A 23,620-nucleotide genomic window follows, 5' to 3' on the forward strand; every position below is an offset into this window, starting at 1 on the left:
CCGAAAATCAGCAGAGCTTGTCACTGGCAGGTTAAAAGGTCCCAGTCTGGTGTTTGTGGTGCAGAAAGGCCACGATGGGTTTTCAGCAAGCCAGAGGGTTTGGATAAAGAGCAGCATCGTGTGTTCAGTGCTTTAAAAATGCAGCAGGATTTGGGGTGAAAACATGAAAAAGCCATGGTGTTTCATGAGGAGGCTTCTCCCCATGTGCACAAGGCAGTATGACTCAACTGCTCACTGATAGCAAGTCTGCCTAAACAAATACTGACCTTCAGTCACTATATATTATCACTAATACAAATACAATAAATGAATGCAATAAACATAACCCTATCCTTTTTTTTTCCTCCACTACTCTGTTTCCAGGTGGTTTTTCCTTTAGATCTCTCCCAGGGGATCTCAGCATCCCTTTTCAACCTTACTGAGGCTTAAGGAGAGCTCTGTGGGTTCAGCCCATCAAAAGAAAAAGGAAATGGAAAAGAAAAGCCATTCAGAATAAAGATGAGACAACCTTCCCAACACTTAGATTGAAGCACTTCTGAAGAGTTTATAAGAAATATCCCCACTTGCCACCTGTTTGCACAAAAATCAGAAATTGGACACCTAAATATGTCACAACTGTCTTGCTGAGTGATCGTGGAATGTGCTCCCTCCTCAGCTTGCTCCTTGTAAGCAGCCTGGCACTGGCTGTGTCCCATGGGAGCACCTGGCTCCCCTGGGACCAGCCACCAGAGACAGCAGAGGAAAAGCAGAGCCATCCTGCCAGGATATTTTAGCAAATTTGAAACACCCCAGTGGTTTCATACCACAGGAGCACACTGTACCTGGGCTGGGTGTTCTGAGCCAGCACTTGCAGTCCTGAAGCACCTTTTCCTCAGCCTTCACTGTGCAGTCCCTCACTTGCCTGCCTCTCTTCACCCACTTTTAAAGCAGTGTGAGTGTCCTAACAGCACAGATATACCAGAAATGATGAAGAATGGCAGGCCAGGGTCCTAGCCTTGCCTGGTTTTCTGAAAACTGCAGGAGATTTTTCCTTTCCATTTAGCAAGCTTAGATGCAGGGATATTATACAATGTTTTTTTTCTCTGAGATAAAAAGTCACTTCTCCCCACATTCAAAACAATAAGAACTGAACTACTTATTCTAAAAGAAGAAAAAGGGCCATGAACCACTTGCTGTTTGGTCCTTCTGTGTAACACCAGAGTGACGTTGGAAAGGGGAAGTGTCTGGGAGCTGAAGCTGCGCCGGGCGAGCCCGTGCTGCTCCTGGCGTGTCCTCACCCGCTTCTCTCGCCACTTCACCCACTCGTGGGGCATCTGCAGCCACTCACAAGTCCCCTTGAAGGGCTCCAGAGACAGCTGTGTGCACAGCACAGTGCTGGGATCTCTCAGCTTCCCATGGATTAATGCCCAAGCAGAGCATTCACATCGTTCCTGGAGGCTTCGCAGGGAATTCAGCTCAGGTCCAGGTAAGTGCTGGTGGTTGGAGCAGGAGTTTGCTGGGCTGGCTCAGTGGGGTGCTTGTTGATGGCATGGTTAATTTTGGGAATTCCACAGACAGCAGGAGAAAGTGATGTGAAATTGTCCTCTGCCTCGTTGGCTTGATTTCATTCCTGACTCCAAAGCGTAGTTTTGCTTTAAATGGGGGAGGAACAGTGCTGCCAGGAGATAAGGGTGTTTGGATCTGGGGTGGGCAGTTTGCTCACAGCAATTCGGTTTATTAAGTCAATACCAAACACTGACATGCAGTTCTGAATCACACCCAGCAGCAGCCTCTGCTCCCCCCAGCCAGCCTGGAGATGTTTGGTTATGGGAAGAACCCAAAGATTTGGAAACAGACGTCCTCAGAAGCAGCTTTTCAGTTACACATCAATGCAAATTCCAAGTAAATTCTGGTCATTTGCATAAGGACCTGCCTGGAGAGATGCCAGGAATTGTGGTGTGACCCTCAAATAAATGGCAACCCCGTTATAAGCACAGAAACCTCCAGTGTCCTCAGCTGGAAACTGAGGGGTGTGGAGCAAATGCCAACCAAACCCCTCAAATTCATGGCATCTACCTACATGCAGAAGAGCCAGAAAATTCCAGCAGTGATCTTTCTCTGGCCTCTCTGAAATAATTGGGTATCCAGATATGCATTAGGGACTGACAGAAAGTTAAGAACCAAAGACTGTTAAAAAAAATAAAGTAAAAGTGAAGTGTCCCATTTCTGGGTGTGCTGCTGTTACCAGCTGCTGTTTGTGATCCTAACAATTAAATTGCTGAAGAACCGGTTCTGGGTCAGGTTCATGTTCCCTCAGGAAGTGTGACAGAGGGTGAAATGGGAATCTGGAACTTCAGGGCCACTTTCATTTGAAGGTTTAATAAAGACTAACACCTCAGAGACTGTGTGCCCCTGGCTGCTCACTTTGTTACTGCTGTTCATGTATTTGTTCATAATTGTCAAAAATCTACAGTGGGACACTGATTGGCAGCTAAGGGGGTGCAAAAAACAGGTGAAATACAAAAACTGCCAATGTTTTTTCTTTAACTTTTCCCTCTGCTTAAAGAGGACCTGATGGGTTAGCTGGGCAAATGGGCGTTTCACTCACATTGGTAATTATCCTTCTGAATTACTCCATTAATTGGAGGAATTGATCCCAGCCCCACCTATGTCCAGTTATTGCCTTCAGAAAGGTTCCATGTGAAGGTGACTCATCCTGTGCAGTACATTTGGGTGTTTTTATCTGCTGAGCATGCTGAGATTTGTAATGGTCTGCTCTTCCCACATTTATGGCTGAAGTTAGAGGAAGGTGAGAATTTACCTCCAGCTGAGGTATAGTCTGAGCCCTGTGCTGGTGAGTGCAAACAGAAATGATTGACTGGACTCTGCTGGGGCTTCATATTTTGGGTTCTGTCTTTCTTTAATTGTTATGTGGATTTTATTTTTCATTTGTCATTCATTTTTCAGTTTTTACCCTATGACAAAGCATGATTTTATGTGTTTTATTTGAACTGTGCAAAACAACCAGAAGCTGGAGAAAAGGAAGAGGAATAGAGAATTATGCTACTGGTTTTAGTGGAGGGCTGGAGCAAACTGGGAGCAGAGTGCAGGGAACTGGGACTGATGGCAGCTTTGAGTTTGGCCTAAACTCTGGAAAGGCAGTGCTCAGTGTTTCTGATTGCCTTTTTTGCATGTGTGCTTGGCAAATAGGAAAAGTACTTTTTTGAGACTAGCTTTATGCTTCCTGATGGATTTTCAGCAGGAAAAATAAAACCTTTCTTCATGGGCCTTGCGTTGAGGGGTGGGATCTGCTCCATCCCATGTTCCCCTTCCCTGTGCTGTGTGCTGCCATGGCGTGTCCAGTGAGTTTTTCCAGCTCATGGTGTTTTAAAAGTCTCATGACTCATTCAAACCCTTTTTTTTCCCCCCATTCCAATCCATCCAATGGGCCACCACATAAAAATCCACTTTTCTGTGGCCTCCCTGCTCCTGAGCTCCCTGTGAGCCTTGTGGGAGTCAGGGTGGTGGCTGGGGGGGACAGAGCTGTCCTGGCTGCTAAAACCCATGGCCCCAGCACGGCGACTTCAGCAGAAGCACTCACTGCTGAGTGTGTGAAGGAGCAAGGTCTGGGAGATGCCTCTGGCTCTCCAAACTCCTCTGAGTGAGTCAGCTTCTGATTTACAGCAGTCACAAGCTGGGAGGACACTTAAAGCAGCAATAATCATCATTGCTAAAGCTCTGGTTTTCCAGCACCAGCAGGGTCAAGTGCAGTTTTCTAACAAAGTTTTGAAAGTAATAACAGCTCAGATATAAAAGAAAACAAGTGAAAGGAGTTGCATGATTGACCTCTGGGCTAGAAGTGGCTGACTCAGCAGGACTGTAGGTGAATTTTGAGCATTTAAGAACAGAAGCAGCAACTCCCTTATCTTGTTTGACCATCTCTCTACCAGATGAAATTGCAGTTTGTCCGGATATTTGTAAGTTTTTCAGCATGCATACCAGAAGAAACTCTTCTGATCATCTAGTCTGACCTGCAGTGTCAGGCAAACCACAGGATTTATGGTTTCCTTGAACCAGTGTAGCCTTTGGAAGGAATAAACCTCCTGTCTTTAATTACAACATTTTAAATGATGATGATTTTACTTTACCTGATGAAGGACTGGTTCAGTGTTTGGATTTGTGTCAATTTTGGCTTTCCCTGGTTCAGATTCTGCCATGCAGGTGACATCCAAGAAAGCATTTTCATGTCACAAGAGTAACTTTCCAAGAGTATGAACAAGGATATGAGGAACCTGGAAAGTGGAATATTTCAAAAGCATGCAAATAAGCTCATTCCTGTGATAATAAAATGTTAAAGTGATGAGCTAATTCTGAGCATTTTAACAGTGTGAGGGAACAAAGCTAGAGTTTAAATGAAAATATTCAAAACTAATACTCCCACTGCTTATAGGCACATGTAAGCTGACAGATTGTTTTAGATGCAGAGCATAACTGGAATACACAGAGCTAATACCATGCAAAAATAAGAATACAGGGGAAAATGCAGCTATAGAAAGGTATGTCTTACAGAAAGAGATTTTGTCATGCTTTCTCTGTATGGGATCCTACACAGAACAGCAATGAAATAAAAAAAAGGTGTTTACTAAAGCTAATAAGGAAAATAAATTCACAGAAGAAAGACTATGATGAAAAGCAAACAGTAGCTCTGAGGATGATATATTTGCATATCTTTAACTAAAACAGAGGAGGAAAGAAATAAAGGGGGAAGGCTGGAGAAGTGCTGGATCCAGAGACATGAGAGCAATGCAGAATTGGTGTCATGCTGGGAAACATGGGATGTCTCAGAACCATGTGAGATTTACACCAGATAAAACCAAAATTATGCAATGACTAGCACAATTCCTATCTTCCCCCCCACCCCCCCCACTTGAAACCTGATTTAAAAATAAATATTAGGAGGGAACTTCAATCCAGAAACTGTTGCTTTTAATGTAAACAAAGGAACATAGAGATATAAAATCAGGGGAAAATGATTCAGAGAACAGGCACATAAGTAAAGCAGTATTCTACCCTTGATATTCAGGGGGCTGGATCACCTCTGCTCTGAAGCCAGGCTGAAACAGTTGGGGTGCTCTGCCTGGAGAAGGCTCCAGTGAGACCTTGGAGCCCTGTCCAGTGCCTGAAGGGGCTCCAGGAGAGCTGGAGAGGGATGGTGGAAAGGACATGGAGTGACAGGACAAGGGAGATTAGATTCAAATTGACAGAGGGCATGTTCAGATTGGTTATTAGGAAAAAAAATCTCCCCTGTGAGGGTGGTGAGGCCCTGGGACAGGTGGCCAGGGAAGCTGTGGTTGCCCTGGAAGTGTCCAAGGCCAGGTAGGATGGCCTTGGAGCAACCTGGGATAGTGGAAGCTGTCCCTGCCCATGGCAGGGGTTGGAACTGGATGATCTTTATGGTCCCTTCCAACCCAAACCATTCTATGATTCTATGTCCAGACCAGATGATGAACTTTTACTAAAACTGGAGAAAATGCATCTGCTTAATTTCAGCCAGCCCAGCCCTGCAAAGAGTAAAAGATTTGTTACAGAGGCATCAACCAGCCTCACCTGTGAGTGATGTAGCCTCACTTGGGCTGAGTCATGGGTGCAAATGCCAGGAAAGGGTGGTTTGGGAAAGGGGGTGATGGTGGTGGTCTGCCTGAGGAGGTGATGGGGCAGCAGGAAGCTTGGAGGATGAAGAAGGAATTCTGGGGATGCATGACCAGAGAGGCTGTGTGAAAGCAAAAGTTGTTGGGGAGGAAGGACTGGCTGAGACCTGGAAATAGTTTCGGGTGAAGAAATGGGCTGGCAGGTGGCAAAAGGGGAAGGAGGCACCAGCTGAATGGTGATGGGGGTGACAGCAACATGTCATGTCCTGTGTCTCCCAAGGATTCCCCAAGGCTGAGCTGGGGAATTGTTTTGGGAATGTGTTGAAGCATTGCTGGGGCTTGAGCAGTGAGGGTGCCAGCTCTGGGGATCTGGGCTCTGCAGAGCAGCCCTGGTGCAGCAGGAAGATGCTGCAGTGGTGGCTGCCAGTCCTGAAAGGCAAAAGGAAAAAGAGCTGAAGAGGCATCAGATGAATCTGTGGCAGGCTGTGATGCTGCACAGGGGAGTTTGCTGCTCTGTTGAGGATAGAAATGTCACTGTGGGGACTGTTAGCAGGCAGCTTTTTTGCCTCATGAGATCCCATTAAATATGTGAAATTCTGAGCTGTCAGCTGATGTGGTACCACCCACACTGGGTGCTGGTGGCCACAGCCCTGATCTCAGCAGGGCAGGAAGTGCCCGAAGTGCTCACATTACAGGAAGCTAAAAATCTTTCAGCCTTGTGCCTAAGATAATTTTTTTCCTCAAGAAAAATCCTGCATCCCAAAGTAATCTGTGAGGGGGTGTCTCCAGGTTTATGTGAAAGAGGATCTGTTCCCTTGCAATAACACAAGGAAAAGCCTGGGATGAGCATCACCCAGCACAGTGAGCAGGGTATGTCTGGTACAGCCTGATTCACAAGAACAGAGAGTTTTGACATTGCTGAAAGACAAAAAAAAAAGTGGTGCATGCTGATGGCTGTCACAGGAAAGAGTCGCTCCTTTCAGCGCCTTGGTGCTGCAAAATACACTTTTTACAAGACAAAGGTCTCTTCTCAGGATTTTGAATGGCTGTTCCTTAGCTATTGACAAGCCTGGAGTTAGCAAAATAGGCCCTTCTTTCTTTTATGTAAGGTGATAAATATAAATGTCCTATGATAAATAGTCAATGGAATATAATAAGTTCTTACACAAGTAAATGTGTTTCATTTTGTTCCCAGACAACAGCGACAAAGGGATGTTGCACTGAATGCCTCGAAGTGATAGAGTTTCAGTAGTGAGAGGAAATGAGATCTTCTTTCTGAAAGGGAAGAGAGAGAGGCTTTGTGAATGAAGAACAAGTCTGAAAGGTGCTGCTTCTTCCCTCTGTTTATGCTCTAATATCAATACAGGAATAACAGTGGAAGCTGCAGCTGGAGAGGGCACTAGGGGTCACCCCTGTCTTATCTATGTCATCTGGATTTAATCCTGAAGTAAGATAAATAACATTATAAATAACATTATAGAAAACAAAGCCAGGCTATTCTGATTTATTTTTCTTTCTTTTTTTTTTTTTTTTTTAATTGTGTGGGCCAGACAGCTTGCATTTCATTTCTTCATTTTCCCCTCCTGCCTGCCTTCTGTCTGTCTCTCCTTTAAAACAAAGCCTCAGGAAGCCAGTGGGTTTGCAGCCAGGAAGGATGCTATAGATGCAGGGGGTTTGCATCAAAATTCCCTCTGTGAGTGGAATTTATTTAGAGCAAAGGTCAGGCAATCACAAACACTGAGTCAGTCGGGCAGAGTCACAGAGCAGCCTTGGCATGTTCCTGCAAGTACCGAAGAGCAAACTGATTGCAGCCATGAATGGCTCCCTTGTAGTCCAGAGAGTAACTCCTAACACGTTTTGCTCTGCCTGCCTAAAAATCCTAGAGATCTTTCTCTCCCCTTTTCTTCTTTGCAACCAGAAAAGTATCCCTGACTTCTCATGCAACTGCATCTGGTACCTGCATTTGGAGGATTTGGTGTCTGGGCTATGAAGAGATTTGCAAATTCTCTTCTTTGAGCCTTTTTTTGACCTTCTGTCTAGGAAGCAGCCACTGCTGTCATCTGAATCTGCTGTTTAAGTGTTGGAATTGTGCATTTTAAGGTGTGATGCAAAATGTCTACGGAGGAAAATGATTTCTTTATGGAGACAGATGATTTTTCTCAAGACAGACAGGCTTTCAGGCACACAAGATGTGATGAAGAGGCTGCACCCCCCTACCAGCCTGCTTTTTTTAGCTCTAGTAATTGATGTTGCAAGACGTAGATCCCCTTTTCTCTGTAGATGAATTATGGTAAATTGTGGTGGGTTTTGTCACATGATGTGGTGGAAGTTGAAAGTTCATGAGAACTTAAGAACTGGTCTGTCAATTTATTGAAAGAATCAAATGCCAGGAGCTGGGAAACTACAAAACAGAACTTCTGTCTTGGAAAATCCCTTTTCTGAAGATCCCTGGAGGCAGGAAGAGCTGCAGAGAAGCTTCCCCATAACCATGCCCCACTTGTATGCTCCTTCCTAAGCACCAGTTATAATTCTCTTGGGATGACACCCTGGGTGGTGTTTAGCCTGCCCTGCCACACAAGAACAGAGACACATTCTTGGATCATCACAGGGATGATAAATCTGCTTGCAGTGTGCTACTGTAGGGGCTGTTCCTGGAGCAGTACGAGGGCAGATCCAGGCTGTCCTCCCCGGCTGTGCTCAGGGCTGGTGGCAGCACACCCAGGACACCTCTGTCCCTGTCACTGGCTCCTGCCAGCTCCAGGCCTGGCCCTCAGCTCCCTCTTAGCTCGGAGCTGGTTCTGGGTCAGTTCAGGTATCCGTGGGCTGCAGCAAAGCTATCACCCAAAGGTGGGGGAGTGCTCCCTGTTTCAGGGTTTTATGTAACATCCTGCTTATATAAGCCTTTGTCTGTTAACAAAATGGGTGGAGCATGTCTCGCTTGGATTCCTGCTAAAGGAACGCTCATTACTTAACGCTTACTCAAGTGCTCCTTACATACTTTAAGTATAATTTATTTAGTTCCTTTCCCGTTGCTAATAATAACACGGCAATTTGACAACCTGTTATGGACAAATGATAAAACGTAATTCTCCATTAAATGAACTGCACCTTGGAATAAATGAGAAGCAGTGCTGTTGAGGTAGACAAGGGGAAACTGAGACATACCCCAGAGGTAATTAATGGGAGAATAAGGCATTCCCTAGAGGCAGAGGGTGGAAGAATGAGGCATACCCCAAACCCTGACCCTGGGCTGTGTATTGCTTTCTGCTTGCTGACTCCTGGAAGGAGACAGCTTTAGGGTGCTGGTACAGGAGGAAGAATTTTTTGCCTTGCCAGGATGGTTTGGCATGCAAGATGTGCCTGGGGATACAGCATTAGTAGCACAATCCTCTTCAAAGTTCCACCCAGCATTGTTTCCCAGGTGGAGGGAAAAGGGAGGGGTGGGTAGGCAGCAGCATTAAACTCTGCAGCCCGTGTCCTCATCCCAAAGCTGATTTGGATCTCAGGGAAGTCCCCCTGGTCTCTGTCGTTAATTAAATACCTTTCCATATCCAGAGTTCTGTCCTCCAGCAGGAAAAGGTGGGTTGTACCCTGCTTTGTGGGAATGGTAGAGAGGATCATGTAAAGTGTTTTCGGAAGGACTTGTTGAGCTCACTCAAACCTGGCATTCACGTTCCTGCAGGGCTTTAAATAGAAAGAGAGAGTGTGTCTGAGCTCAACACCATACGGAGCTGGTTTGCACTCTCTCCTTCCTCCAGATCCTGTGCTTCATCTACTGACGTGCTTAGCATTCCTTCAAGTTTTTGTGAATTGCTGCAAAAAAAACCCTCCATCCCTCCATTTTATTTTATTTTATTTTATTTTATTTTATTTTATTTTATTTTATTTTATTTTATTTTATTTTATTTTATTTTATTTTATTTTATTTTATTTTATTTTATTTTATTATTTCCCCCCTTCTTCTTCTCCCTTAAAGCCTTGCCTTTCCCTGCAGCCCTGTCCCTCTCGCGGTCCCTTCACCGCTGCTCGGGGCAGCTGCCACACGGTGGCATCCAGGTATTTGTGGAACGATGCACCAGTGAGGAAAAGGGCGGGACAGCTTGGATTCGGGCATTTCCTGCCCAAAAGCAAGTTTGTAATACAAGAAATACGTATTCTTTTAGTTCTGAGGCATATTTCTGTCCCCTGAGGCTCTGAAGAGGCGATACAGAGGGGAGATGTGGAAAATCAAGCTAGACGTGGTATCTCATGTATTATTCAATATATTTTTTCTTCTTCTTCTTTTTTTTTTTTTTTTTTTTAATGGTTAAGTTTTTCATTTACCACTTTCATCCACACACCCCCCTCACCGAGAGAAGGAAAACAGCCCCAGCCAAACCCAAACAGCAACAGCATTGTTTGTGTTTCCATGGGAATTCTGTGAGAGGAGAAGGGTGTGAAAGAAAACTAAATTATTCTGGCCAAATCTGATAAGGTTTGGATCCTGAGCAGCCCCCGGCGTTGTCTTGTAGCAACCAAAGTCCAGGGGTCCCACTGTCCCCTGACTGTGCAGGGGAGCTGTTGCTGTGTTATGGGAGGTATTACACCGCTGTGGAATTATGCCAGAAAAAGCAGTTTTTATGGGAGAAGATAAGACTACAACTCCCAGGAGGCCCCGTGGTCCAGTCAGGCACTTGATACTGAAGTGCCTTTAAACAAAACTTCCTCCCCTGACTGTGCCCTCAGAGTTAGGAGGACAATGGTGGTCCTTGAAAGGAAGAGGAGGAAAAAAAAGTACTTGACAATGTGATTTCTACAAGCAACCCTGCCTTTTCCTTTTGGAATACTGGTCTTATGGGACAAAACAATAATAATTTAAATTTTTTTGTGCATGCCAGCTGGCTCACTTTGGGTTGTCTTGGGTTGCTCCATCCTTGGCAGTGTCACCAGTGGCTGCCTCAGTGTGGATCCACAGGGTTTTTCTGGAATGTCTGGTGCACACTCTCTGAAATGGCGACAGCGAAACGCATTTCCAGTCCCTAGTGAGGTGACACTCTGGGATACAGGGTAAAATATCCTTTTTGTCTTAAGGAGCTGCAGAGGCCCTGTGCTGTGGGGCACAAAAACCTTTGCTCTGTAGACAGGACATCTTCAGCAGAGGTTGGGGACAGGGTGCAGGAGCAGGAGGCACGGTGGTGTCCCAAGCTGGAGCCTGGCTTTACACACAGCCAAAGTAAACCATCATCCCACCAAGGATGATAGAGCTGATTCCTCCCTCTCCTGGGGCTCTGCAGGTTCCTTCCCAAATGTGACCCAACTACAGGAGAAACAATTATTTATTTTTTTCCCCTGGTTTCCCTCTGACCCCCACTGCTTTGCAGAGGCACCAACATGATCCACACTTGGTTTCAGGGAGCCCCTGCCTGGCTAAAGGGGAACTATAAGGAGGAAAAAGGCCCTTTCAATGCCTGCAGGCATGAAAGACACTCCAGGCTCACCCTGGCATTTGATTTTTTTTATTTTTCCATTTTTGATGTGTGGATTGCTGTGGACAGTATCAGGAGCATTGGGCAGGGGAATAGCCCATTTTTGGTGACACTGTGAATAACAGAGGGCTGGAGTTTGTACTGGTGTAGCTGGGCTAATTTAACAAAGGAAAAGCAAAGGGGTGGTAAAAATCTCTATGGGTAAAACCCTCTGTTTAGGTGTCACCTGTGTTCAACATGTCAGACAGATTCCTGATGTGGCTCTGCTGAGATCCTTCCTGCACTCCAACATCTTGGCAAAACTGCTTTTTGGCACAGAGGAAGGAGAGAGTATTTTTCAGGTTGTGAAAAAATGGTTTGAGAGGTTTGGAGAAGGTGACACTTCTTTGTGCTGTCACATGTTCACTCCAGCCTGCTCTTAGTCTGGCATTTATTTTTTCCCCTTTTTTTTCCCCACATAAAGCCTTTTCTTGTTTGGCATTTCTCTAGTGTCCTGCAGCTCTCTGGTCCTCCCCCTTCTCCCTGTGTTGTGATGTCAAGTGGTGACCGAGATTGAAGATAATGTCCTTATTTTCCAAGGTTTTTTTACTGCATTATCTTTCAGCTGGTGGATTTGGTTTGGTGTGCAGCAGCATAGGCTTTAGTTTGTCAAGAGCCCTTCTGCAGATGTCTTTACATGGCACTTTTGGCTACCTCATTGGGCATGGAAGTGAAAATTTTTAGAGAGAAGGAAAAAAAATTAAGTACAACTAAATAATAACAATAAAATAAAGATTGCTAATATTAGCACCTTGGTTTTACAGACTGCAGCAGCCTCAATCCCTGACTGTCACTCAGAGCACTCTTTGCACCAGAGTCTTACCTTAAATAAGAAAACTTCACACCCTTGTGATGACACTAAGCATCCTCTGAGGGATGTGTGGAAGTTCCTGAAGAATGAAAAGCAGCTGGGAGAGAACCAAAGAAACTCCCAACAGATAATACTGTGCCTCTCAGAGCTCAAGATTTTTTTGAGGGTATGTGCCAAGAATCCATTTCATGAATTGCCTCTGGGACAAAGAAGGTTCTGGGAAGTGTAGAAAGCCACTAATGGGACATGGGCACAGACAGTGGTGCTTCTGCTCTGCTGTGGTGCTGCAGAGGGGGAATTGTGCAAAGTAGAGGGTAAAATGCTCACCTACACTGCCTGCTGTCTTCTGCTACTGGTCTAGCCCTGTTCACTGCCAACATAAACCTATAGCAAGGAGATTAAATACACATTAGGTGAGTTAAGGTTTATGGATTTGGAAAGATTTGCCAGAAATCAGCTAGTTGCATAGGGGAAGAGCACTGAAATGAACTCTGGGCAGGAGAGAAGGGGTTTGTCTGCAGAGAAAATTGTGTTTCTCTGTGTCTGATATATCCCTGCTCTGCATCAACACACATGGAGAGCTGTGCAGAAATGGGAGGTGGCAGGGATCCTCTGCAGCCTGCTGTCCTCCTGTCCCAGGGAACTGGGGGATTTACAGAGGTGTGCCCAGGGAGGATGGCAGAGATTTGGCATCTTGGGCAGGAGGGAGCCCTGAGGGATGCTCCCCGTGTCGTATCTCCACTCATTCCCATTCCATATGTTTAGCATGAAACTTCTCTGCAGTGTGGGTAACGTGCCTGTCTGGAACAATGGCTCTGCCCACTCTTTGGGGTGGAAATGGCAGTGATATTGGGCAATTTTGAGTATTTCCCATTGCCTTGCAGTGTTCCACCCCAGCTTCCTCTCTTGCTTTGCTCTCTCCTGACACTGAGTGCCACAAATGTCTGTGCTGACTTTTTCTGTGCTCAGTGCAGCCAGCACTGCTGAGCCACCTTGGCTCACAGCTCTCCAATGCCGAACAGGGCAGTGTGTGAGCCCAGCCCCACGAGCTGAAGGAAGCCGTGTTGCAATGCTATTGGGAACCCACCTTAGATTTGTAAATTTGATTTGAGGTGTGACGTGTATCACGCTGGTTTTGTTAAGGTGTTGGTAACCAAGTCACAGTAAATCCAGTGTAAACGAGCTGAGCCAGTGTGTTACAGGTGTGCTCATAAACAAGGCAGGGGCTGCTCTGGTGGAGAATGTAATGCTTCAATATTGAACTGCCAGAGTAGGGGACAGAGGCTGCCTCTGAACCAGCATTCATCAAAGTTAGGTTATTTATCTTACCTACATTGGATGACTGTGGTTCAGTTTTCCATGATTTGAAGAAATAAAAATTAAAATCATTTAAGGAAGAAAAATATCCTAATAACCATGTTGAAGTCTTGCTGTAGATATAGAAGTGGAATCACTGAGTTCGCTGGAAGAAATCGCCAAGATCTCCCTGTACAGGCACAGCAGTGAGAGCTGCAGTGCTGCAGACAAATTTTGGGGCGTTTCACCAGCACTCAGGGCTGGGTTATAGCTGGAACCTGCTGGGGATTTTGCTTATCTGCATGTCAGTTCAATGCTTCTTCAAGCACAAACATTTTCTCTCTCGCTAAAAAAATCCAATCCTTGCATATTAAAAAGGGCATACGGGAAGTAACATGGTAAATGCAACATGTGTAGGGGAGGACAGCTAGGATCCAAACAGCACCGGACTGTAATTATTGGGTTGTCTTACGCTAAAAAAAAAAGCATCGCATGTGCAATTAATAATTGTTAATTTGCACAGGCTTTTTCAATCTGTTTCCCTGGCCAAACGCAGTTTCCCGGTGACGGTGGAGAACCTTGGCTTCTCCCTCCTGGAGCGTCCGGGCACGGAGCGGAGAACCGCGCTCCCTGTGGGAGCGGCGCTCGGAGCGCGCAGGAGCCTCAGATCCCCTCCGCACGCCGCAAAGTTGGGCTGAAACAATCGAGTTACTCCTCTTCGGCTCACCCTGCGCTCCCCGCGTCCCCTCACGGCCAGCCGGGGCGGGCGGCTGCCCGTCCCTCCCCTGGGCCGTGTCCCGCTCCCGGGAGTGGCCGCGCTGCCCTCAGCGGAGGCGGGCGCGGGGCGGGCCCGGCGCCCGGCGGGCGGGGCCGCTGCAGGGCAGCTCTTCGGGCGGCTTCACCGGCTGCTGGTGCCCCGCGAGAGGGTACCCGGCTGGCTCTGAGGGCACCCGGCTGGCTCTGAGGGCACCCGGCTGGCTCTGAGGGCACCATGGGGCACCCGCGGCCGCGGGGGCCGGAGGTGGGTGCGGGCGGCCGCGGGGTGGCCGGAGCGGGCGCCCGGCCCGGGGCACTGCGGTGCCTTCGGCGTCTGTTTGCAAGTGAATGCCCTGCCCGGGCTCTTTGCTAGGGCAGGCTTTGCTGCGGAGCGGTGTTTGTCGCCTGTCGGACACACTCGGGGTGGTTCGCGCGTTTGTCGTGCTGTGCAAAGGGTGGGTTTGGGTCGGTGCGGTCCTGGCTTGGGGGCTCGGCGATGCGCTGAACTTCAGCGTCCCCGGCGCTGCTGAATGTGACCCTGCCACGTCCCTTCCGCACCCGCCGTTCTTGGGTTATGAGAAAAGCCCGAGTTACCGAACGTGCTGGCAAAACCCCTTCTGCCGAGCTGCTGGGTGGCTTTCTCGCAATGAAAGCCTTTCCTGCCTGTTGCTGGTTTTATTTGGCGTGATGCTCTCTAGAAATCTCAGCCCCGAGGTACCTGCGGTCTGAGCTGGACCGTGGTTCAAGTTAGTGCAGCTCCACTGGCTTTGGAAGCGTTCCCCGGGCTGACCAGGGGCTCTCTGCACACAGAAGGACAGTGCCTCCCCGCATCCCTCCTTTCAGTAAATCTGCACGATGCCTCCAGTGAGGCTGGCTGGGGACAGGCACCAGCAGTTGCACTGGTTGGATGAAGCTCTGCTGATTTGGCACTGGTGGAAGATGGTAAGTGTGGATGTCACGGCGAGGCTGGTGTGCCCATAGCTGCTGGGACAAAAGCGTCCCTGTTTGCGTACGGCGTTGTGTTTCGAGCTGCCTGTGTTTGCAGCTCGAAGGGTGGGAGCTCTCTTTCGAGTGTCTTTAATCACTCAGGAATTTTTGTTTTCCCTGCCGTGCTGTCTCTACCATTTGATAAGTGTGAGCTCATGCCAGAGGCTCGCAGGTAACCAGGGAACTTCATTTCCAACCACCTCATGATGCTCACAGGAGTGTTAGCCCTGTGACTTGTGTCCCATGGCCACATCCAGCCCAGCTTAGCCAGAAATTGGAATGCTCTGAGTTTGAGTCTGTGGGCTCCCCTTCCTTTGCTGCTTGAGAGCCCTTTTCTCAGGGTCACTGTTACCCTCTGATGCTGAGCACACCCCAGCGATTCTGGGATCCCTGATCCACGCTCAGGGGTTTGCTGCAGAGTTTCCCCCAACAGTCCCCTCTGTGCACCTGCCCTGCCCTTGCCTGTGGCTGAAGGAGGCCCTTCCTCCTGTCCTTCTGCCATCAGGTAGCACTAAGCCTGTAAAATCAGTTTTTTTGCAGTGGGGAAGTGTGTCTGGCCTCTCCCAGGCCTGGGGGTGCAGTATGTGGGTGACATCTCACAGTGTCCCCATCGCCCGTCTTGGTGCCAGGTTTGCTGGCTGGGATACTGAGCCCTGGATCTACCCTCCCCTCTGGAGAGGAGGCCAGCCCCAGGCTTGGTCAGAGCTCCTTGTGGGACAGGGCCAAGGTCAGATCCCTTTGAAAGACCTGTTAAAATTTACAGACATTGGTGTAGACTCTGCTTCAGCTGATTTAATGAAAGTTTGAGAGGTAGAGTGATTGAATTTGGTTTTGCCAAGATTTAACTTTCCTAACTTGAGAAGATTGAAGGGGTTCACTTACATACTCATTTGCGTTTTAGTTTTGTCTTGATACATATAACATCATCCTTTTCAGGATTATTGAAAATTAGTGTTGAGGCTCTGATCTTCCTGGAAAAGACTTAATAAATTCACTTTTCCTGGAGGCCATGATGCTCTTCTTATTTTGAGAGGCTTGAACTCCTACCACAGAAAATGCTATTGTTGACAGGTGTCTCCTGAGCTCTTGCAGCTGAGAAAGAGTGTGCTGGTATCAGAATTGCACATTCTTTGAACTGCTGAAGATGCTGTTTCACGTGTGTGAATGAAATTATTAGTACTAGGTAGGTGATCATTGCTGGTGAAATTACTCTTTCATAAAGTAGTCTGCAATCTTGTGTTTCTCCTAAAATTTTTATTACTCTAAATAGTAACAAAGTGTAAAAGGTGGTGTCATTTTGACATTCTTATTCCTGTAAATTAGGAAGTGTTCTTTTGTGGTGGAGGAAAGGTGTTCTAAGGGAATGGGTTTTATCTCCAGCAGTGATTTGAGAAATCTCTTACATGATTAAGTGAAATTTCAGCCAGCTGAACTTGGGTTTTACAGTTATTTCTTCTCTGAAAATTGATTTAAAGCAGGTTATCAAACCTTCAGGGAAAGAAATTTCAGGGGAATGCACTTAAATGCTGGCATTACCACAAGTGTTATTCCTTGAAATGGCATAATAAGGAAGATATCAGTTACTGATATAAGATAGAGGCTTCTAGTTTATCTTCTCTCTGTTTGTGCCCTGTGAATACATCAAAGGGGAAATTGCTGGAGTCTTGCAGGAAGCCATCGTGGTCCATGAGGAGCAGCACCTTTCTGATGCCTTTGCTGCAACCAGGTGGTTCCTTAATTTCATGTTGGAACAGTTATTTTGCAGTAAGTAATTTAAAATAATAATAAAGCTTTAGTGAGAATCAGAATTGGCTAGTGGCCCTAAATTTGTTTATAACAGAGCAGAAAAAGCAATTTGATTTTCTTCTGGAGTGTCTGATGTCAGCACCTGGTGTTGGCTAAGGGTGAGGAAGGAGGAGGGTGAGAGCAACCCTTTACATGCCTTTTCCTTCTATTGTCTGACTGGCAGTTATTTGATGATGTGTTTTTAACTTGCTCTCACATGCCCTGTACCCTGGGAAGCTCCTGCAGGGACTGAGATTTGGTCCATGATCATTTGCCTGAGAGGAGTTGTGGCTCTGTCTTTTTTTATTTCCCTTCACAAACCCTTGGCCAGCCTTTATTTGGATTTTTTTTTTTTCCAAAATAAGGTCTTTTTCAGTCCATATTTAGGTACTGCTTGCTGTGCTTCTGAGAGGTGGGATGTGTGGGCAGCTTGTGTGCAGCCTTGCTTCTCTGCACCCACCTATGCAGAGCCAGACTTCAGCTCTGCTGAGCTGCAGGATAGAGATAGATATATATATATATCTATCAATATAGTGTCAATTCAATTTTTTGGTTTAGATCTATAAATAAGTTTTTAACAGATATTTAGTCAGGTGCATCTGCCCTGTCCCTCACTTCCATGGGCTTGTGATACATGTACATAACAGCTCTGCATGTACAGACACTCTGGAAGGCAGAAAGTGGTGGAGGGACTTTTGGAAAAAGCTCGATTTGCCAGGTTTTATTTACAAAATATTTGACACATTGCTTCCTCACCTGCTTGACACAGGGTGTCCAGGGTGGCGCAGGGCAGTCATGGTCCTTGTGATGGGACACTCACCCTTACCCTGGCTCCTGTGCAGGGGGGGAACAAACAGAAGTGAAATGTGGTTTTGAAGATCATGAATTTTATATTTATATATATTTCTGTCTTTGGAATTCAGAGTTTTCTCCGTTCCCATGCAGTAGCAGTGGGAGCATCGTGTGCTGTCGCCGCTGCCCCGAGCACTTCGCACATCCCTCGCTCCTCGTGCCCACACGCTGTGGTGGCATTTAGTGATTCCTGGATCCTTCAAGCAGATAAACACCCAAACCCGGGGGTTTACATAACAAAACGGGAGTGGGGCTCATGTCTGTCAGACAGCTCCGGCCCCCAGGCACCCATCTGCTGGTGTGGGGAGAGGGGGAGAAGCTGTCTGGTGGCTGCTGCTCCCACAGCACCAGGCAGAGAGGAAGCCACACACCCCAGAGAGAGGCCAGTTTTGTCTCACGAAAAAAAACTTCTATTTAAAAACAACTGTGGCTTGCATGGGTCTAAATAGATGCAGGTAATGGCACTCTTGTTGAAAAAGGGTCAGGGAAAGGGGATGGGGCAAGTGCCAGAGAATCTGCTGCCACTCCTGTAGCGAGCATGGTATCAGCTCAGCAAGGGTGACAGCCTGCCCAGGGCTTGTTGCCAAAACAAAATGTGGGGCTTTAATAGCGAGGTAATTACCTGGCATAGTCTTACAGAGCTACCGTGCTTGCTTGGATGCCAATAAAAAGTGTCTGAGCATAGGGCTGGGTGGGAATAAACCCTGTCACTCAGGCTGTGCCCATCTGTGCCAAGTCTGCACTGAAGCTGGTGTTGGCTGTGTGTGGTGTTCATACCCTTGTGCTCTTTGGTTTTCTGTGATTTGTTTGCCCTTAAATCTTCCCTTTTGCTCCTTGGGGACACAGAGTGAACCACATTGAGCTCCATCAAATGAAATGGTGCTACACCTCCAGTAGGATTTGAAAGCAAAGTAGTCAGTTTGCATTAGTAACCTGAGAGTAACGGCAATGTCCCTTCTTCCTCCATCCAGTTTTCTATGGCAGAGGAGGAATAGATAAAATAAATTATTGTCTGCCCTGAGGAACTCACTGTTTAGGGAGAAAGGGCAAGTGTAATTTAAAAAGTGAATAGTGGTGGGGTGTATGTTTTCCACTGCTCACCCATGGTAAGCCTCTGGGATAGGAGCTGCAGGGCTGAGGATGAGAAACCTCATCAGTACTGGCAGATTTACTTGACAGAAGGAGACTTTTCTGTCTGGGTGGGGGAGTCCTGTGCACAGTATACTGACAGCAGCAAGTATTCAGAATATTCCTGGTGATGAATCTTTTTTCCTGGCTTTCAACAGCTGGTGAAGAAAGAATTAAAACTGCATTTCCTGGATTGTGTTTTTCAGGTCAGGCTGTGTGAGTGGGCCTGATTCCTGCTGTACATTTTCCTTTCTGCTGGTGCAGTGATCCTTTGTGTGCAGCCTTCATATGAGGGCTCTTTTTGGGAAGAATTAAGATAAACCTACTGAGTAACACTGGCAGCAAGATCCTAGTGAGCTGGGGGCACTTTACATCTTCTTCCCCAGGGCTGGGTGAGGTGGTCCTGGCACAGAGGGTCCTCTCTTCTCTGAGTAAGTGTTCCAGAGCACAGAGACAAAAGGCAGTGCCAGGCAGACAATGTCCCACTGAGCAGTGCTCTGACAGCCTCTGTCCCAGCCCGTGCAGGTGGCTGATTCAGAGCCAGTTGCAGTTTCTGGTTGTCTGGCCATGTAAGAACTTGCTTTTCTTTTCCCTCCAGGATCTGCTGAGGCCATGTCCCAGGGCTTTTCCTTGCCACTAGGACTCACTCATCACTGAACCACTTCCTAGAGACTTCTCCCATTTTACCAGCCAGACTTCTGGCAGGATTTTATTAATCAGAAATAGTCATTTCTTGTTCTTCCTGCTTTTCTCTGTCCCACCCAGAAAACACCCACTGGTAGGCACAGTGCTCACTGCATTGATTTGAGTCAGATGAACAATCTCTCACCATCAGCTGGGCTGACTCCTGCTTGAAGCCTCTGGAAGCCCTCAGGTGAGGGGAAAATAAACCAGCAAGAGTAATTAATTGGACCTTTCCAACACTTTTGGTAGCTGAGGTGTTGTGGTCATGGCAGGAGCTCATAACTGCAATCCAGTACCTGGCTAAAGCCAACCCTGCTGTTGGGGCTTTTCTTTATTTAAAAAGTAAGTGTTCTTACTCCCAACCAGCTTTGAAATGACACACAAGAGGTGAAGCAATTGGATGGTTTGCACTTGTATTTTCTCTTTCAGTTCAAGTAAGATGCAGTTACATGATGCAGTTGACTTCACATGAAGAAGACAAATCTTCCTTACTTGTGGTTCTCGTGGGTGCACTCCTGGCTGCTGGGGTCTTCTAGGGAGCTCAGCTGTCCTCTCCCTGTCACAGCTTAAGGGCTGCTGAAACAGTTTGGAGAGCAGGCAGTGCATCATAGTCTTGTCAGAAAGAAGTACTTTGTTTTCTCATTTCTTTTTTGCTATTTATGTAGTCTCTGTGAGATGTTCTGAAGTATATTTTTCCATGACTGAGGTTTCCTGCAAATTGATTTTTTTTTCTATGTCCCACCCAGTGTTAAGTCTTACCAAGAAAGAATAGTTAGATGACTCACGGTGGCTTTGAAATCTCTGTGGTTAGACCTGATCCTGCAGAGTTTTGGCAGCAGTTATGGCAAGTGAGCCATTTTGTCCACTAGGAGAAAGAACTGGCAAGATGGGAGCTGCTGTCTGAGCCTGTTTAGCCTTTTTTACTTCTCTCCCAAAACTACTGCATTTCTTCCTGCCAAACAGCTTTTTTGTACATGCAGAAAACTCTCTGCAAACACTTTTCTGGGCAGCACTGCTCCAGAAGGTCATGACAGTTGAAGGAAATATAGTCTTTAATTTTTGCCTCATTATGTGCTAAGGTCTGGAAGGTTAAGCTTGTAAGTCATAATATTAATGCTCTGATTTCCTCTAGGAATTTGTGGGAAAAATTACTGTAAAGGAGTTTCCATAAAAGGAGAATGAACTGCAGGGTGACTGCCTTGGCCAGACACCCGTGATGCTTGTGAGGTGCTGGAGGTCTGGAGATATGGGTGAGGGAGAGGAGAAAAGAGGCAGCTGAGGCTCGATGTGAGCTCTGAGATGAGCATCATCTTTCCCTGCCTGCCATCAGTGGGCTCCTGTGCAGGCTTGATCGAGGCATTGTTTCTCCCCTCTAAGAAAGTGGTTAAAAAAAAATTGTCCTCAGCATCTATTTTGTTCTAAGCAATCTGTCAGTATCGTCAATGTATGTAAATGAGATATTTTGCATAAATTTGCAGGTGTTTTGCTGTATTTAAGAACGAAACATAAGGGAGCTATTCTGTTTCTGCAAGTTACTACTTCATAACAGACATTTTCTTAATTAAATTTGCCTGGATTTGATCTCAGTCTGAAACCTCAGCAATCATTCCAGAATTATTTGAGAAATCAGAATCCAATTACTTACTCATCCTTAATTCTGATAATGAATCAAACACTTCAAGGTATAGAAAAATTAACTTTGCACTAGCTTGAGTACCCTGTGTTCTAGGTGCTGTTATGTTACCATGTAGGGTGTCCATGGGAGAGGCTGGTTTGCAAAGCCACCTGGAGCCCTCTGTGAAGTCTTGGGGACAGCATCACCTCTGCCCTCTGAGCTTGGCATAATGGATTCTTCTCTTACACTTACTTCTGGGACTTCCCCAAGCCAACTGTTTTGTTCTTGTAAACAAGACAGTCACAAATACATTTTTTTAAGCTGGCCACTAAAGAAGAGAAGGAAAATGCAATTCTTGTGAGACCTTGGTGTTACTCTGATTCACTGATGAAGCTGTTTGGGGACTGGTTGGGGATTTCTGGGTGTGAAAGGGAGATTGAGGGCTGGTGTCTGCCTGTGTTGGTGCTGACTGTGCTGAGGAAAAGCAGCTGTTCTTGGAAATGTGGATCTGGAGCAGACATGCACCCTGCTGTTGTCACCTCTGGCACCTGCTGTTGCTGTTTTTTTGGGAAAGGATGTCTGATTTACAACAGCCTTTTAGTGCTGGGTCCCAGCTCAATGGTAGGAGCTGCAGCTTTAAGAGTAGACTAGAAAATAACTGAAGTCAAGTGAGGACAGAGACATCAAATTCTTGTGGAGCTTATAAGCCAGAATGCATCAAACACATTTATAAGTGTTGCTAAATAAAGCATTAAAAATCACTAGGGAGCTTCAGTTTGGAAAGGTGCTGAATCCAGCTTTGCACGCAGAAGTAGAGGAGCTTTTTGGGGTGATGTGAGTTAACTGCACCACATCGTGGGGCTTTGCACTTGCGGCTCCTGTCAGTGACAGTGCTTTCAGGGTGGTGCAGGGTCCTGTTTGGGATGGGGAAGTAGCAGGATTCTGGCTGAGGAGCAGAGAGAGGAGCTGGGACATTCCCTTGCTGGGACAGCCTGGTGACCCCGAGGTGATGCAGTTCCTCACACACCCATTAACCACAGGCCATCCCGTGATTTGGGTTACCAAAGTGCACTTGTGGCTCAGAGTGTGCACAGTCAGCAAAAGCTGGGCAGATCTTCAGCCTGAGCAGTCACAGGCTTGGTTAACACTGCCAGGAAGGATCAGTGTGGGACAGCACCATGCAGACACCTGTGTGGGCCTGCATGTGGGTCCCAGCCCTGCACCCTGCACTTGGAGCTGCCTCTGAGAGGGACAGAAGCATCAGTAGAACTGTGGTGGTGGTCACCCTGCAGTGGTTGTCCTCAAAGCTGGTGGTGGTGTGGGGAAGCCACCCTGGGAGATGAGCCTGTGCCTTGCACTCCCCAGGCAGGGGAGGGAGTTGGACTTGGCTGCTCACGTGAGAACATTTGAGTTCTGTGCTGTAGTGGGGACTGCACTAACAGTAGGACTGTTTGGTGGGAGGGTTGCTTTCCTCCTCCGTCATGGCCCTCTGCTCCTGCCAACTGTTTGGTGGGTTTTTTTAATGGAAATTATTTGAAAAGTTTCATTAGGGAAAGCAAACTCCCAAAAGTCAAGACAATAGAAACAGCATTTTATCGAAGTGTTAAACTTTTAGTTCAACTATTAGTGAAAATACATGGTCTAAATCTGCTACTCCTTGTTGCTGTGATACCCACGTGAATTTCTCGTTTCTTTGAATAGGTCATGCAAAGGGTCAACAAAATCACTTCTCTATGTTTTCACATGGAAAAAAGCAGAAGTAGAAAGAAAAGTTGTGTTCTCACTTAATGGGAGCAGTTCAGTCAGCAGCAGGGTGGCAGCAGGAATGGGGACATGACCTCCTGATACAAACCTGTGCTCTTTGCTGTGATCTAGAGCTGCTGCCAGGAGCCAGTGCCCGTGCAGGGCTGAGATCCTGTTGCAGTTGCTGAATCCCTCCTGAGCACAGGCTGCAGTGCTTTCCCTGGAATTAGCTTGGCTGGTAGGAGATATGTGAAGGTCTGTGTTTGCATTTATCAGCTGCCACCTAACCCCACTGTGGGAGGGATGGAGGTGTGGGCTGCCTGCCAGCATGCCTGCTTGTCTCCGAGCTGCCGGAATTCCCTGTGGAAATGTGGCTTGGCAGGTGGCAGTTGCTGGAGTACACATGGCACTGGGAGATACTAGAATAGTGTTTAGTGATGTACAGGGCATCATCCCTGTAGATATCTATACATTTATTCACAAAAATATGTGTGTATTTGTGTGATGTGTTCAGCTATAGATAAAAGCTGCAGCCACGCGTATCATCCTGTGAGCCCCGTGGTGGTCCCTGTTATCCCTGATCCTCAAGGAGATGGTCACTCTAATAGTCCTGTGCATTACACCATTACTTTGGCTAGCTCCTTGCTTTTAGGATTTTATATAAAGCTTTAGTGAGCTCTGTCTTGTGCCGAGCTCTGTGTCTGCCACCACCCATAAGTGCTCTATGCTTTGTCCTTCCTGCTGCTTGCTCTTTGCAGCAGGCAGTTTTCCAATCTCTTCTTTTCCATGAGCCCAGGACTCTATTGACCACACTGTTGCCACTCGGATGTGT

At 46.8% G+C, this 23,620-nt stretch overlaps 1 protein-coding gene across 4 annotated transcripts in view; it reads left to right on the forward strand.

The window, feature by feature from the left end:
- Positions 1-1,213: 1,213 nt before the first annotated feature.
- Positions 1,214-23,620, forward strand: part of PLD1 (phospholipase D1) — a 75,572-nt gene continuing 53,165 nt past the window's right edge. The window contains exon 1 of one of the 4 annotated variants that reach the window (XM_085587360.1): positions 1,214-1,465. The gene's annotated coding sequence lies outside the window, so the exon portion shown is untranslated. Of the gene's footprint in view, positions 1,466-14,101; positions 14,260-23,620 lie in introns of those variants that run through there. The other 3 variants (XM_085587359.1, XM_021548246.3, XM_021548250.3) reach the window with 3 other exon arrangements.

The sequence above is a fragment of the Lonchura striata genome, chromosome 9 (genome assembly GCF_050655825.1).
Source record: "Lonchura striata isolate lonStrDom1 chromosome 9, ASM5065582v1, whole genome shotgun sequence".
Lineage (NCBI taxonomy): Eukaryota > Metazoa > Chordata > Aves > Passeriformes > Estrildidae > Lonchura > Lonchura striata.